Below are 12,813 nucleotides of genomic sequence, written 5' to 3'. Positions count from 1 at the left end.
TTGCTCAGTACACCTTTCAGGGAAGCCCATATTTAGGGAACGCCCGTTTCACCACGCAACCCTAGCTGTGTAATAAAACCAGTGCTCAGCCATGTTACTTTGATCTCTAAAGACAAAAGCAAAAAATAACTGTAGCGGGCACCGATACCACTAAATTGAAATGGCTAGTGTGGTGACCTAAGCTTGGAGCCATATCGGAAAGGAAAGTAGAACTTTCTAGGATGTCTAGTCTTGTCTATGTTATGACGGTTGTGCAAGTGGAAATGAACCGAAACAAAAGTACCTTGAGGTAAACCAGCCTGATGAGGACTTTGGCTTGATGGTCTAGGGGTCTAATTCTAATTTTGGGTGAGAGTGGTCCCGGGTTGAAATCCCTAATGAGCCCTTTCCTTGCTGTTAACTCGTCGTTCTGTAATCAAGGAAATTTTTTGCTCGTCACCGCAACCGAGCTTCATGACACAGTGAATGTCAAGAGGTTCTCTCTAGCCAGGTTCAAATCCCATACGAGCCCTTGCTTTTGTCTGAACATGCCCTTCTGAATCTGAGGACCGTTTTGCGCAAAACACTATTCAGGGAAGCCCATTTGCAAGGACTCCCCTTTCAGGTTTAGTCTCCCTACTGGTTAGCGCCTTGGAGGACCAACTTCGGTGATGAGAACTTGCAAACTCTCTTCGTCATCACAGCTTTGAAATAAAACCAGTGCTCAACGATATCATATTGATCTCTGAAAAAAACAAAAATATGTGTAGCAGGCACCTATTCCACTACATTGAAACGGTTTGTGTCATGGACTAAGGTTGAAACAGCCAGATTGGCCGTTTAGCTGGTCGGGCGAGGGATTTGATTCTGACTTTGTGTGTGAGATGTCGCCGGTTGAATTCCTGAATGAGCTCTTACCTTCGTTTTAACTTGTCCCTCTGTAATCGAGGGAACTATAGCTCTTCAATTCAACCGCGATGTAGTTACTCGAACGCCAAGAGCTGTCTGCTTGGTTCTTGCTTGACTGCTTGGTTCTCACGAGTTCTAGCAAGGTGAGAGCTTGCTTGTTTCGCAACTTGCCCTTCTGTAACAGAGTTTCATTTTGGTCATACTAGTCACCACGAGCAAGCTATCCGTCATCGTTCACATCTTTCACAGTAATGTCTTGTGCAACCATCTCAAACTATTAGCATGAACCTGCAGAACTGTAAGGACATACATTTGTAGGGTACAGTGGAACACCAGTGGTCCATGGCGCAGCACCGGTGGGCAGTTTGGCTCGTTGGTCTAGTGGTATGATTCTCGCTTCGGGTGCGAGAGGTCCCGGGTTCAAATCCCGGATGAGCCCAAGCGTTATGTGGAATAGTCTACCTCAGGGTTGCTTGGCTGTTTAGTTCATGAGAGGTTCCATTTGCAAATAGGTGCATGTGTTTCTGTGGACTTGTTCTTCCATACCCTGCTTACTTTTTGCTCTGACACCTTTCAGGGAAGTCCAGCGTCAGGGAAAACCCCTTTCCGGTTTGGTCTCACTATTGGTTAGCATCGTGGAGGGCCAACTTAGGTGACGAGAACTTGTGAACTCTCTACGTCATCACAGCTTTGTAATAAAACCAGTGCTAACCTGTGTGTGTTTAAATGAACAAAAATAACAGTACGTTGAGGTAAAACAACCAGATAGGCTATTTCACTCGTTGGTCTAGGGGTATGATTCTAATGTTGGGTGAGAGATGTCTCGGGTTGAAAACCCTGATGAGCCCTTACCTTGCAGTTAACTCTTCCTTATGTAATCGAGGAAATTTTTGCTCGTCACCTCAACCGAGCTTCATGATGATCTGGCTGCTTGGCTCTCAAGAGGTTCTCTCCAGAAAGGTTCCAAACCAAGATGAGCCCTTGCTTTTTCCTCAACTTGTCCTTCTGTATCTGAGGGCTGTCGCGCTCGGACACCCACGCCGCAAGCAAGCTATCCATCATCGTTAGTCCAATGCCATCTTATGATGTCAACAGTCCAGCTCTGATTAAGGACTGTGTTGATGCTAGTCTGATGATCACAAAAGCCCCTTTTCAGGGTATCCACGCTTTCTACCTCTGGTTTGGTGTCTTGGTGTACCAACTTCGGCTGTAAGAACCAGCAAGCTCTCCGTGTCACAAAACAAGTTTCACAAGATAGTTAGTCCAACGCTGGCCGAGACCATCTTGTGATGTGAAGAATCCAGCTGTGAATAAGGAGCGCATTTATGCTTGACTGCTTATCACAGAGGCCCTTTTCAGGGAATGCAAATTCCAGAAGAAATCATTTTCAGCAACGTTCCAGTAGAGGATGAAAGGAGCATCTTGCACACTAACCATGAGGACAACGTAAGTTCCGAGTTCCTACCGCTTAATATTGGCTTCCTTTGTGTTCTTTGGATTGTACCTGGAAGTGTCCATCTCTGAATAACAAAAATAACCTAATTCAGAGAAAATCACTCTAAAGAGCACTGGTTGGGGATGTCCCCTAGCCAACAGAATGTAGTTGATGGAATTATTGCAGTGGTAATAAATCGTGGCTAAATAAACAACGTTTTTTTTGTTGTTTGTTTTTTTTTTTTTTTGCTGCTTATGATAGGGGATAGCTTGTTGCGACTTTCTGGGGAATCAAAAACCTTGCTTCGGGATATCTCCCATCTCCCAAAACAATTAGTTATAGCCCTGTTTGAATAGAGCGAAAGCAGCAAAGCCCTACATAATTCCTGAAAAAAGCATAGGTGACTTGAAAATTCTAAGAGAGTAATATCTTGTGCAACTACCTCAAAAGTTGAGCGTGAACCCGCCGAACGATAGGGACCTATATTAGCAAGGTATAGTGCCTCATGGGCTTCGTATGGCTCGTTGGTCTAGGGGTATGATTCTCGCTTTGGGTGCGAGAGGTCCCGGGTTCAACTCTCGGACGAGCCCAAGCTTTCCAAGCTGGACTGTCTGTATTCGCTTCTTGCTTTGCTCGTGAGTGATCCAAGAAGGTTCAAATAAGCTTGTCCTTCTGCAGCCGAGCCCAGTTTTGCTCAGTACACCTTTCAGGGAAGCCCATATTTAGGGAACGCCCGTTTCACCACGCAACCCTAGCTGTGTAATAAAACCAGTGCTCAGCCATGTTACTTTGATCTCTAAAGACAAAAGCAAAAAATAACTGTAGCGGGCACCGATACCACTAAATTGAAATGGCTAGTGTGGTGACCTAAGCTTGGAGCCATATCGGAAAGGAAAGTAGAACTTTCTAGGATGTCTAGTCTTGTCTATGTTATGACGGTTGTGCAAGTGGAAATGAACCGAAACAAAAGTACCTTGAGGTAAACCAGCCTGATGAGGACTTTGGCTTGATGGTCTAGGGGTATAATTCTAATTTTGGGTGAGAGTGGTCCCGGGTTGAAATCCCTAATGAGCCCTTTCCTTGCTGTTAACTCGTCGTTCTGTAATCAAGGAAATTTTTTGCTCGTCACCGCAACCGAGCTTCATGACACAGTGAATGTCAAGAGGTTCTCTCTAGCCAGGTTCAAATCCCATACGAGCCCTTGCTTTTGTCTGAACATGCCCTTCTGAATCTGAGGACCGTTTTGCGCAAAACACTATTCAGGGAAGCCCATTTGCAAGGACTCCCCTTTCAGGTTTAGTCTCCCTACTGGTTAGCGCCTTGGAGGACCAACTTCGGTGATGAGAACTTGCAAACTCTCTTCGTCATCACAGCTTTGAAATAAAACCAGTGCTCAACGATATCATATTGATCTCTGAAAAAAACAAAAATATGTGTAGCAGGCACCTATTCCACTACATTGAAACGGTTTGTGTCATGGACTAAGGTTGAAACAGCCAGATTGGCCGTTTAGCTGGTCGGGCGAGGGATTTGATTCTGACTTTGTGTGTGAGATGTCGCCGGTTGAAATCCTGAATGAGCTCTTACTGCTCTTCAATTCAACCACGATGTAGTTACTCGAACGCCAAGAGCTGTCTGCTGGGTTCTTGCTTGACTGCTTGGTTCTCACGAGTTCTAACAAGGTGAGAGCTTGCTTGTTTCGCAACTTGCCCTTCTGTAACAGAGTTTCATTTTGGTCATACTAGTCACCACGAGCAAGCTTTCCGTCATCGTTCACATCTTTCACAGTAATGTCTTGTGCAACCATCTCAAACTATTAGCATGAACCTGCAGAACTGTAAGGACATACATTTGTAGGGTACAGTGGAACACCAGTGGTCCATGGTCCATGGTGCAGCACCGGTGGGCAGTTTGGGCAGGTTCCATTTGCAAATAGGTGCATGTGTTTCTGTGGACTTGTTCTTCCATACCCTGCTTCCCTTTTGCTCTGACACCTTTCAGGGAAGTCCAGCGTCAGGGACAACCCCTTTCCGGTTTGGTCTCACTATTGGTTAGCATCGTGGAGGGCCAACTTAGGTGACGAGAACTTGTGAACTCTCTACGTCATCACAGCTTTGTAATAAAACCAGTGCTAACCTGTGCGTGTTTAAATGAACAAAAATAACAGTACGTTGAGGTAAAACAACCAGATAGGCTATTTCACTCGTTGGTCTAGGGGTATGATTCTAATGTTGGGTGAGAGATGTCTCGGGTTGAAATCCCTGATGAGCCCTTACCTTGCAGTTAACTCTTCCTTATGTAATCGAGGAAATTTTTGCTCGTCACCTCAACCGAGCTTCATGATGATCTGGCTGCTTGGCTCTCAAGAGGTTCTCTCCAGAAAGGTTCCAAACCAAGATGAGCCCTTGCTTTTTCCTCAACTTGTCCTTCTGTATCTGAGGGCTGTCGCGCTCGGACACCCACGCCGCAAGCAAGCTATCCATCATCGTTAGTCCAATGCCATCTTATGATGTCAACAGTCCAGCTCTGATTAAGGACTGTGTTGATGCTAGTCTGATGATCACAAAAGCCCCTTTTCAGGGTATCCACGCTTTCTACCTTTGGTTTGGTGTCTTGGTGTACCAACTTCGGCTGTAAGAACCAGCAAGCTCTCCGTGTCACAAAACAAGTTTCACAAGATAGTTAGTCCAACGCTGGCCGAGACCATCTTGTGATGTGAAGAATCCAGCTGTGAATAAGGAGCGCATTTATGCTTGACTGCTTATCACAGAGGCCCTTTTCAGGGAATGCAAATTCCAGAAGAAATCATTTTCAGCAACGTTCCAGTAGAGGATGAAAGGAGCATCTTGCACACTAACCACGAGGACAACGTAAGTTCCGAGTTCCTACCGCTTAATATTGGCTTCCTTTGTGTTCTTTGGATTGTACCTGGAAGTGTCCATCTCTGAATAACAAAAATAACCTAATTCAGACAAAATCACTCTAAAGAGCACTGGTTGGGGATGTCCCCTAGCCAACAGAATGTAGTTGATGGAATTATTGCAGTGGTAATAAATCGTGGCTAAATAAACAACGTTTTTTTTGTTGTTTGTTTGTTTTTTTTTGCTGGTTATGATAGGGGATAGCTTGTGGCGACTTTCTGGGGAATCAAAAACCCTGCTTCGGGATATCTCCCATCTCCCAAAACAATTAGTTATAGCCCTGTTTGAATAGAGCGAAAGCAGCAAAGCCCTACATAATTCCTGAAAAAAGCATAGGTGACTTGAAAATTCTAAGAGAGTAATATCTTGTGCAACTACCTCAAAAGTTGAGCGCGAACCCGCCGAACGATAGGGACCTATATTAGCAAGGTATAGTGCCTCGTGGGCTTCGTATGGCTCGTTGGTCTAGGGGTATGATTCTCGCTTTGGGTGTGAGAGAACCCGGGTTTTATTTTACTCCCGGACGAGCCCAAGCTTTCCAAGCTGGACGGTCTGTATTCGCTTCTTGCTTTGTTCGTGAGTGATCCAAGAAGGTTCAAATAAGCTTGTCCTTCTGCAGCCGAGCCCAGTTTTGCTCAGTACACCTTTCAGGGAAGCCCATATTTAGGGAACGCCCGTTTCACCACGCAACCCTAGCTGTGTAATAAAACCAGTGCTCAGCCATGTTACTTTGATCTCTAAAGACAAAAGCAAAAAATAACTGTAGCGGGCACCGATACCACTAAATTGAAATGGCTAGTGTGGTGACCTAAGCTTGGAGCCATATCGGAAAGGAAAGTAGAACTTTCTAGGATGTCTAGTCTTGTCTATGTTATGACGGTTGTGCAAGTGGAAATGAACCGAAACAAAAGTACCTTGAGGTAAACCAGCCTGATGAGGACTTTGGCTTGATGGTCTAGGGGTCTAATTCTAATTTTGGGTGAGAGTGGTCCCGGGTTGAAATCCCTAATGAGCCCTTTCCTTGCTGTTAACTCGTCGTTCTGTAATCAAGGAAATTTTTTACTCGTCACCGCAACCGAGCTTCATGACACAGTGAATGTCAAGAGGTTCTCTCTAGCCAGGTTCAAATCCCATACGAGCCCTTGCTTTTGTCTGAACATGCCCTTCTGAATCTGAGGACCGTTTTGCGCAAAACACTATTCAGGGAAGCCCATTTGCAAGGACTCCCCTTTCAGGTTTAGTCTCCCTACTGGTTAGCGCCTTGGAGGACCAACTTCGGTGATGAGAACTTGCAAACTCTCTTCGTCATCACAGCTTTGAAATAAAACCAGTGCTCAACGATATCATATTGATCTCTGAAAAAAACAAAAATATGTGTAGCAGGCACCTATTCCACTACATTGAAACGGTTTGTGTCATGGACTAAGGTTGAAACAGCCAGATTGGCCGTTTAGCTGGTCGGGCGAGGGATTTGATTCTGACTTTGTGTGTGCGATGTCGCCGGTTGAATTCCTGAATGAGCTCTTACCTTCGTTTTAACTTGTCCCTCTGTAATCGAGGGAACTATAGCTCTTCAATTCAACCGCGATGTAGTTACTCGAACGCCAAGAGCTGTCTGCTTTGTTCTTGCTTGACTGCTTGGTTCTCACGAGTTCTAGCAAGGTGAGAGCTTGCTTGTTTCGCAACTTGCCCTTCTGTAACAGAGTTTCATTTTGGTCATACTAGTCACCACGAGCAAGCTATCCGTCATCGTTCACATCTTTCAAAGTAATGTCTTGTGCAACCATCTCAAACTATTAGCATGAACCTGCAGAACTGTAAGGACATACATTTGTAGGGTACAGTGGAACACCAGTGGTCCATGGCGCAGCACCGGTGGGCAGTTTGGCTCGTTGGTCTAGTGGTATGATTCTCGCTTATTATATCTCGCTATTTTCAGCAACGTTCCAGTAGAGGATGAAAGGAGCATCTTGCACACTAACCATGAGGACAACGTAAGTTCCGAGTTCCTACCGCTTAATATTGGCTTCCTTTGTGTTCTTTGGATTGTACCTGGAAGTGTCCATCTCTGAATAACAAAAATAACCTAATTCAGACAAAATCACTCTAAAGAGCACTGGTTGGGGATGTCCCCTAGCCAACAGAATGTAGTTGATGGAATTATTGCAGTGGTAATAAATCGTGGCTAAATAAACAACGTTTTTTTTGTTGTTTGTTTGTTTTTTTTTTGCTGGTTATGATAGGGGATAGCTTGTGGCGACTTTCTGGGGAATCAAAAACCCTGCTTCGGGATATCTCCCATCTCCCAAAACAATTAGTTATAGCCCTGTTTGAATAGAGCGAAAGCAGCAAAGCCCTACATAATTCCTGAAAAAAGCATAGGTGACTTGAAAATTCTAAGAGAGTAATATCTTGTGCAACTACCTCAAAAGTTGAGCGTGAACCCGCCGAACGATAGGGACCTATATTAGCAAGGTATAGTGCCTCGTGGGCTTTGTATGGCTCGTTGGTCTAGGGGTATGATTCTCGCTTTGGGTGCGAGAGGTCCCGGGTTTTATTTTACTCCCGGACGAGCCCAAGCTTTCCAAGCTGGACGGTCTGTATTCGCTTCTTGCTTTGTTCGTGAGTGATCCAAGAAGGTTCAAATAAGCTTGTCCTTCTGCAGCCGAGCCCAGTTTTGCTCAGTACACCTTTCAGGGAAGCCCATATTTAGGGAACGCCCGTTTCACCACGCAACCCTAGCTGTGTAATAAAACCAGTGCTCAGCCATGTTACTTTGATCTCTAAAGACAAAAGCAAAAAATAACTGTAGCGGGCACCGATACCACTAAATTGAAATGGCTAGTGTGGTGACCTAAGCTTGGAGCCATATCGGAAAGGAAAGTAGAACTTTCTAGGATGTCTAGACTTGTCTATGTTATGACGGTTGTGCAAGTGGAAATGAACCGAAACAAAAGTACCTTGCGGTAAACCGGCCTGATGAGGACTTTGGCTTGATGGTCTAGGGGTCTAATTCTAATTTTGGGTGAGAGTGGTCCCGGGTTGAAATCCCTAATGAGCCCTTTCCTTGCTGTTAACTCGTCGTTCTGTAATCAAGGAAATTTTTTGCTCGTCACCGCAACCGAGCTTCATGACACAGTGAATGTCAAGAGGTTCTCTCTAGCCAGGTTCAAATCCCATACGAGCCCTTGCTTTTGTCTGAACATGCCCTTCTGAATCTGAGGACCGTTTTGCGCAAAACACTATTCAGGGAAGCCCATTTGCAAGGACTCCCCTTTCAGGTTTAGTCTCCCTACTGGTTAGCGCCTTGGAGGACCAACTTCGGTGATGAGAACTTGCAAACTCTCTTCGTCATCACAGCTTTGAAATAAAACCAGTGCTCAACGATATCATATTGATCTCTGAAAAAAACAAAAATATGTGTAGCAGGCACCTATTCCACTACATTGAAACGGTTTGTGTCATGGACTAAGGTTGAAACAGCCAGATTGGCCGTTTAGCTGGTCGGGCGAGGGATTTGATTCTGACTTTGTGTGTGCGATGTCGCCGGTTGAATTCCTGAATGAGCTCTTACCTTCGTTTTAACTTGTCCCTCTGTAATCGAGGGAACTATAGCTCTTCAATTCAACCGCGATGTAGTTACTCGAACGCCAAGAGCTGTCTGCTTTGTTCTTGCTTGACTGCTTGGTTCTCACGAGTTCTAGCAAGGTGAGAGCTTGCTTGTTTCGCAACTTGCCCTTCTGTAACAGAGTTTCATTTTGGTCATACTAGTCACCACGAGCAAGCTATCCGTCATCGTTCACATCTTTCACAGTAATGTCTTGTGCAACCATCTCAAACTATTAGCATGAACCTGCAGAACTGTAAGGACATACATTTGTAGGGTACAGTGGAACACCAGTGGTCCATGGCGCAGCACCAGTGGGCAGTTTGGCTCGTTGGTCTAGTGGTATGATTCTCGCTTAGGGTGCGAGAGGTCCCGGGTTGAAATCCCGGATGAGCCCAAGCTTTATGTCGAATAGTCTACCTCAGGGTTGCCTGGCTGTTTAGTTAATGAGAGGTTCCATTTGCAAATAGGTGCATGTGTTTCTGTGGACTTGTTCTTCCATACCCTGCTTCCCTTTTGCTCTGACACCTTTCAGGGAAGTCCAGCGTCAGGGAAAACCCCTTTCCGGTTTGGTCTCACTATTGGTTAGCATCGTGGAGGGCCAACTTAGGTGACGAGAACTTGTGAACTCTCTACGTCATCACAGCTTTGTAATAAAACCAGTGCTAACCTGTGCGTGTTTAAATGAACAAAAATAACAGTACGTTGAGGTAAAACAACCAGATAGGCTATTTCACTCGTTGGTCTAGGGGTATGATTCTAATGTTGGGTGAGAGATGTCTCGGGTTGAAATCCCTGATGAGCCCTTACCTTGCAGTTAACTCTTCCTTATGTAATCGAGGAAATTTTTGCTCGTCACCTCAACCGAGCTTCATGATGATCTGGCTGCTTGGCTCTCAAGAGGTTCTCTCCAGAAAGGTTCCAAACCAAGATGAGCCCTTGCTTTTTCCTCAACTTGTCCTTCTGTGTCTGAGGGCTGTCGCGCTCGGACACCCACGCCGCAAGCAAGCTATCCATCATCGTTAGTCCAATGCCATCTTATGATGTCAACAGTCCAGCTCTGATTAAGGACTGTGTTGCTGCTAGTCTGATGATCACAAAAGCCCCTTTTCAGGGTATCCACGCTTTCTACCTCTGGTTTGGTGTCTTGGTGTACCAACTTCGGCTGTAAGAACCAGCAAGCTCTCCATGTCACAAAACAAGTTTCACAAGATAGTTAGTCCAACGCTGGCCGAGACCATCTTGTGATGTGAAGAATCCAGCTGTGAATAAGGAGCGCATTTATGCTTGACTGCTTATCACAGAGGCCCTTTTCAGGGAATGCAAATTCCAGAAGAAATCATTTTCAGCAACGTTCCAGTAGAGGATGAAAGGAGCATCTTGCACACTAACCACGAGGACAACGTAAGTTCCGAGTTCCTACCGCTTAATATTGGCTTCCTTTGTGTTCTTTGGATTGTACCTGGAAGTGTCCATCTCTGAATAACAAAAATAACCTAATTCAGACAAAATCACTCTAAAGAGCACTGGTTGGGGATGTCCCCTAGCCAACAGAATGTAGTTGATGGAATTATTGCAGTGGTAATAAATCGTGGCTAAATAAACAACGTTTTTTTTGTTGTTTGTTTGTTTTTTTTTGCTGGTTATGATAGGGGATAGCTTGTGGCGACTTTCTGGGGAATCAAAAACCCTGCTTCGGGATATCTCCCATCTCCCAAAACAATTAGTTATAGCCCTGTTTGAATAGAGCGAAAGCAGCAAAGCCCTACATAATTCCTGAAAAAAGCATAGGTGACTTGAAAATTCTAAGAGAGTAATATCTTGTGCAACTACCTCAAAAGTTGAGCGCGAACCCGCCGAACGATAGGGACCTATATTAGCAAGGTATAGTGCCTCGTGGGCTTCGTATGGCTCGTTGGTCTAGGGGTATGATTCTCGCTTTGGGTGTGAGAGAACCCGGGTTTTATTTTACTCCCGGACGAGCCCAAGCTTTCCAAGCTGGACGGTCTGTATTGGCTTCTTGCTTTGTTCGTGAGTGATCCAAGAAGGTTCAAATAAGCTTGTCCTTCTGCAGCCGAGCCCAGTTTTGCTCAGTACACCTTTCAGGGAAGCCCATATTTAGGGAACGCCCGTTTCACCACGCAACCCTAGCTGTGTAATAAAACCAGTGCTCAGCCATGTTACTTTGATCTCTAAAGACAAAAGCAAAAAATAACTGTAGCGGGCACCGATACCACTAAATTGAAATGGCTAGTGTGGTGACCTAAGCTTGGAGCCATATCGGAAAGGAAAGTAGAACTTTCTAGGATGTCTAGTCTTGTCTATGTTATGACGGTTGTGCAAGTGGAAATGAACCGAAACAAAAGTACCTTGAGGTAAACCAGCCTGATGAGGACTTTGGCTTGATGGTCTAGGGGTCTAATTCTAATTTTGGGTGAGAGTGGTCCCGGGTTGAAATCCCTAATGAGCCCTTTCCTTGCTGTTAACTCGTCGTTCTGTAATCAAGGAAATTTTTTACTCGTCACCGCAACCGAGCTTCATGACACAGTGAATGTCAAGAGGTTCTCTCTAGCCAGGTTCAAATCCCATACGAGCCCTTGCTTTTGTCTGAACATGCCCTTCTGAATCTGAGGACCGTTTTACGCAAAACACTATTCAGGGAAGCCCATTTGCAAGGACTCCCCTTTCAGGTTTAGTCTCCCTACTGGTTAGCGCCTTGGAGGACCAACTTCGGTGATGAGAACTTGCAAACTCTCTTCGTCATCACAGCTTTGAAATAAAACCAGTGCTCAACGATATCATATTGATCTCTGAAAAAAACAAAAATATGTGTAGCAGGCACCTATTCCACTACATTGAAACGGTTTGTGTCATGGACTAAGGTTGAAACAGCCAGATTGGCCGTTTAGCTGGTCGGGCGAGGGATTTGATTCTGACTTTGTGTGTGAGATGTCGCCGGTTGAAATCCTGAATGAGCTCTTACTGCTCTTCAATTCAACCGCGATGTAGTTACTCGAACGCCAAGAGCTGTCTGCTGGGTTCTTGCTTGACTGCTTGGTTCTCACGAGTTCCAACAAGGTGAGAGCTTGCTTGTTTCGCAACTTGCCCTTCTGTAACAGAGTTTCATTTTGGTCATACTAGTCACCACGAGCAAGCTTTCCGTCATCGGTCACATCTTTCACAGTAATGTCTTGTGCAACCATCTCAAACTATTAGCATGAACCTGCAGAACTGTAAGGACATACATTTGTAGGGTACAGTGGAACACCAGTGGTCCATGGTCCATGGTGCAGCACCGGTGGGCAGTTTGGGCAGGTTCCATTTGCAAATGGGTGCATGTGTTTCTGTGGACTTGTTCTTCCATACCCTGCTTCCCTTTTGCTCTGACACCTTTCAGGGAAGTCCAGTGTCAGGGACAACCCCTTTCCGGTTTGGTCTCACTATTGGTTAGCATCGTGGAGGGCCAACTTAGGTGACGAGAACTTGTGAACTCTCTACGTCATCACAGCTTTGTAATAAAACCAGTGCTAACCTGTGCGTGTTTAAATGAACAAAAATAACAGTACGTTGAGGTAAAATAACCAGATAGGCTATTTCACTCGTTGGTCTAGGGGTATGATTCTAATGTTGGGTGAGAGATGTCTCGGGTTGAAATCCCTGATGAGCCCTTACCTTGCAGTTAACTCTTCCTTATGTAATCGAGGAAATTTTTGCTCGTCACCTCAACCGAGCTTCATGATGATCTGGCTGCTTGGCTCTCAAGAGGTTCTCTCCAGAAAGGTTCCAAACCAAGATGAGCCCTTGCTTTTTCCTCAACTTGTCCTTCTGTATCTGAGGGCTGTCGCGCTCGGACACCCACGCCGCAAGCAAGCTATCCATCATCGTTAGTCCAATGCCATCTTATGATGTCAACAGTCCAGCTCTGATTAAGGACTGTGTTGCTGCTAGTCTGATGATCACAA

The 12,813-nt window shown here is 45.3% G+C and overlaps 3 non-coding genes across 3 annotated transcripts; all 3 read left to right on the top strand.

The window, feature by feature from the left end:
• The first annotated feature begins 1,255 nt into the window (after positions 1–1,255).
• On the top strand, positions 1,256–1,327 carry trnap-cgg (transfer RNA proline (anticodon CGG)). The gene has a single exon. It is a non-coding gene; the product is annotated as a tRNA-Pro (tRNA).
• A 1,514-nt stretch (positions 1,328–2,841) lies between these two features.
• On the top strand, positions 2,842–2,913 carry trnap-ugg (transfer RNA proline (anticodon UGG)). Its single transcript has one exon. It is a non-coding gene; the product is annotated as a tRNA-Pro (tRNA).
• Positions 2,914–9,176: 6,263 nt separating this feature from the next.
• trnap-agg (transfer RNA proline (anticodon AGG)) lies at positions 9,177–9,248 on the top strand. The gene has a single exon. It is a non-coding gene; the product is annotated as a tRNA-Pro (tRNA).
• Positions 9,249–12,813: the final 3,565 nt, after the last annotated feature.

This window comes from Ictalurus punctatus, unplaced genomic scaffold, assembly GCF_001660625.3.
Source record: "Ictalurus punctatus breed USDA103 unplaced genomic scaffold, Coco_2.0 tig00163687, whole genome shotgun sequence".
In the NCBI taxonomy this organism is placed as follows: domain Eukaryota; kingdom Metazoa; phylum Chordata; class Actinopteri; order Siluriformes; family Ictaluridae; genus Ictalurus; species Ictalurus punctatus.
This window is presented reverse-complemented; position numbering and strand designations above follow the sequence as displayed.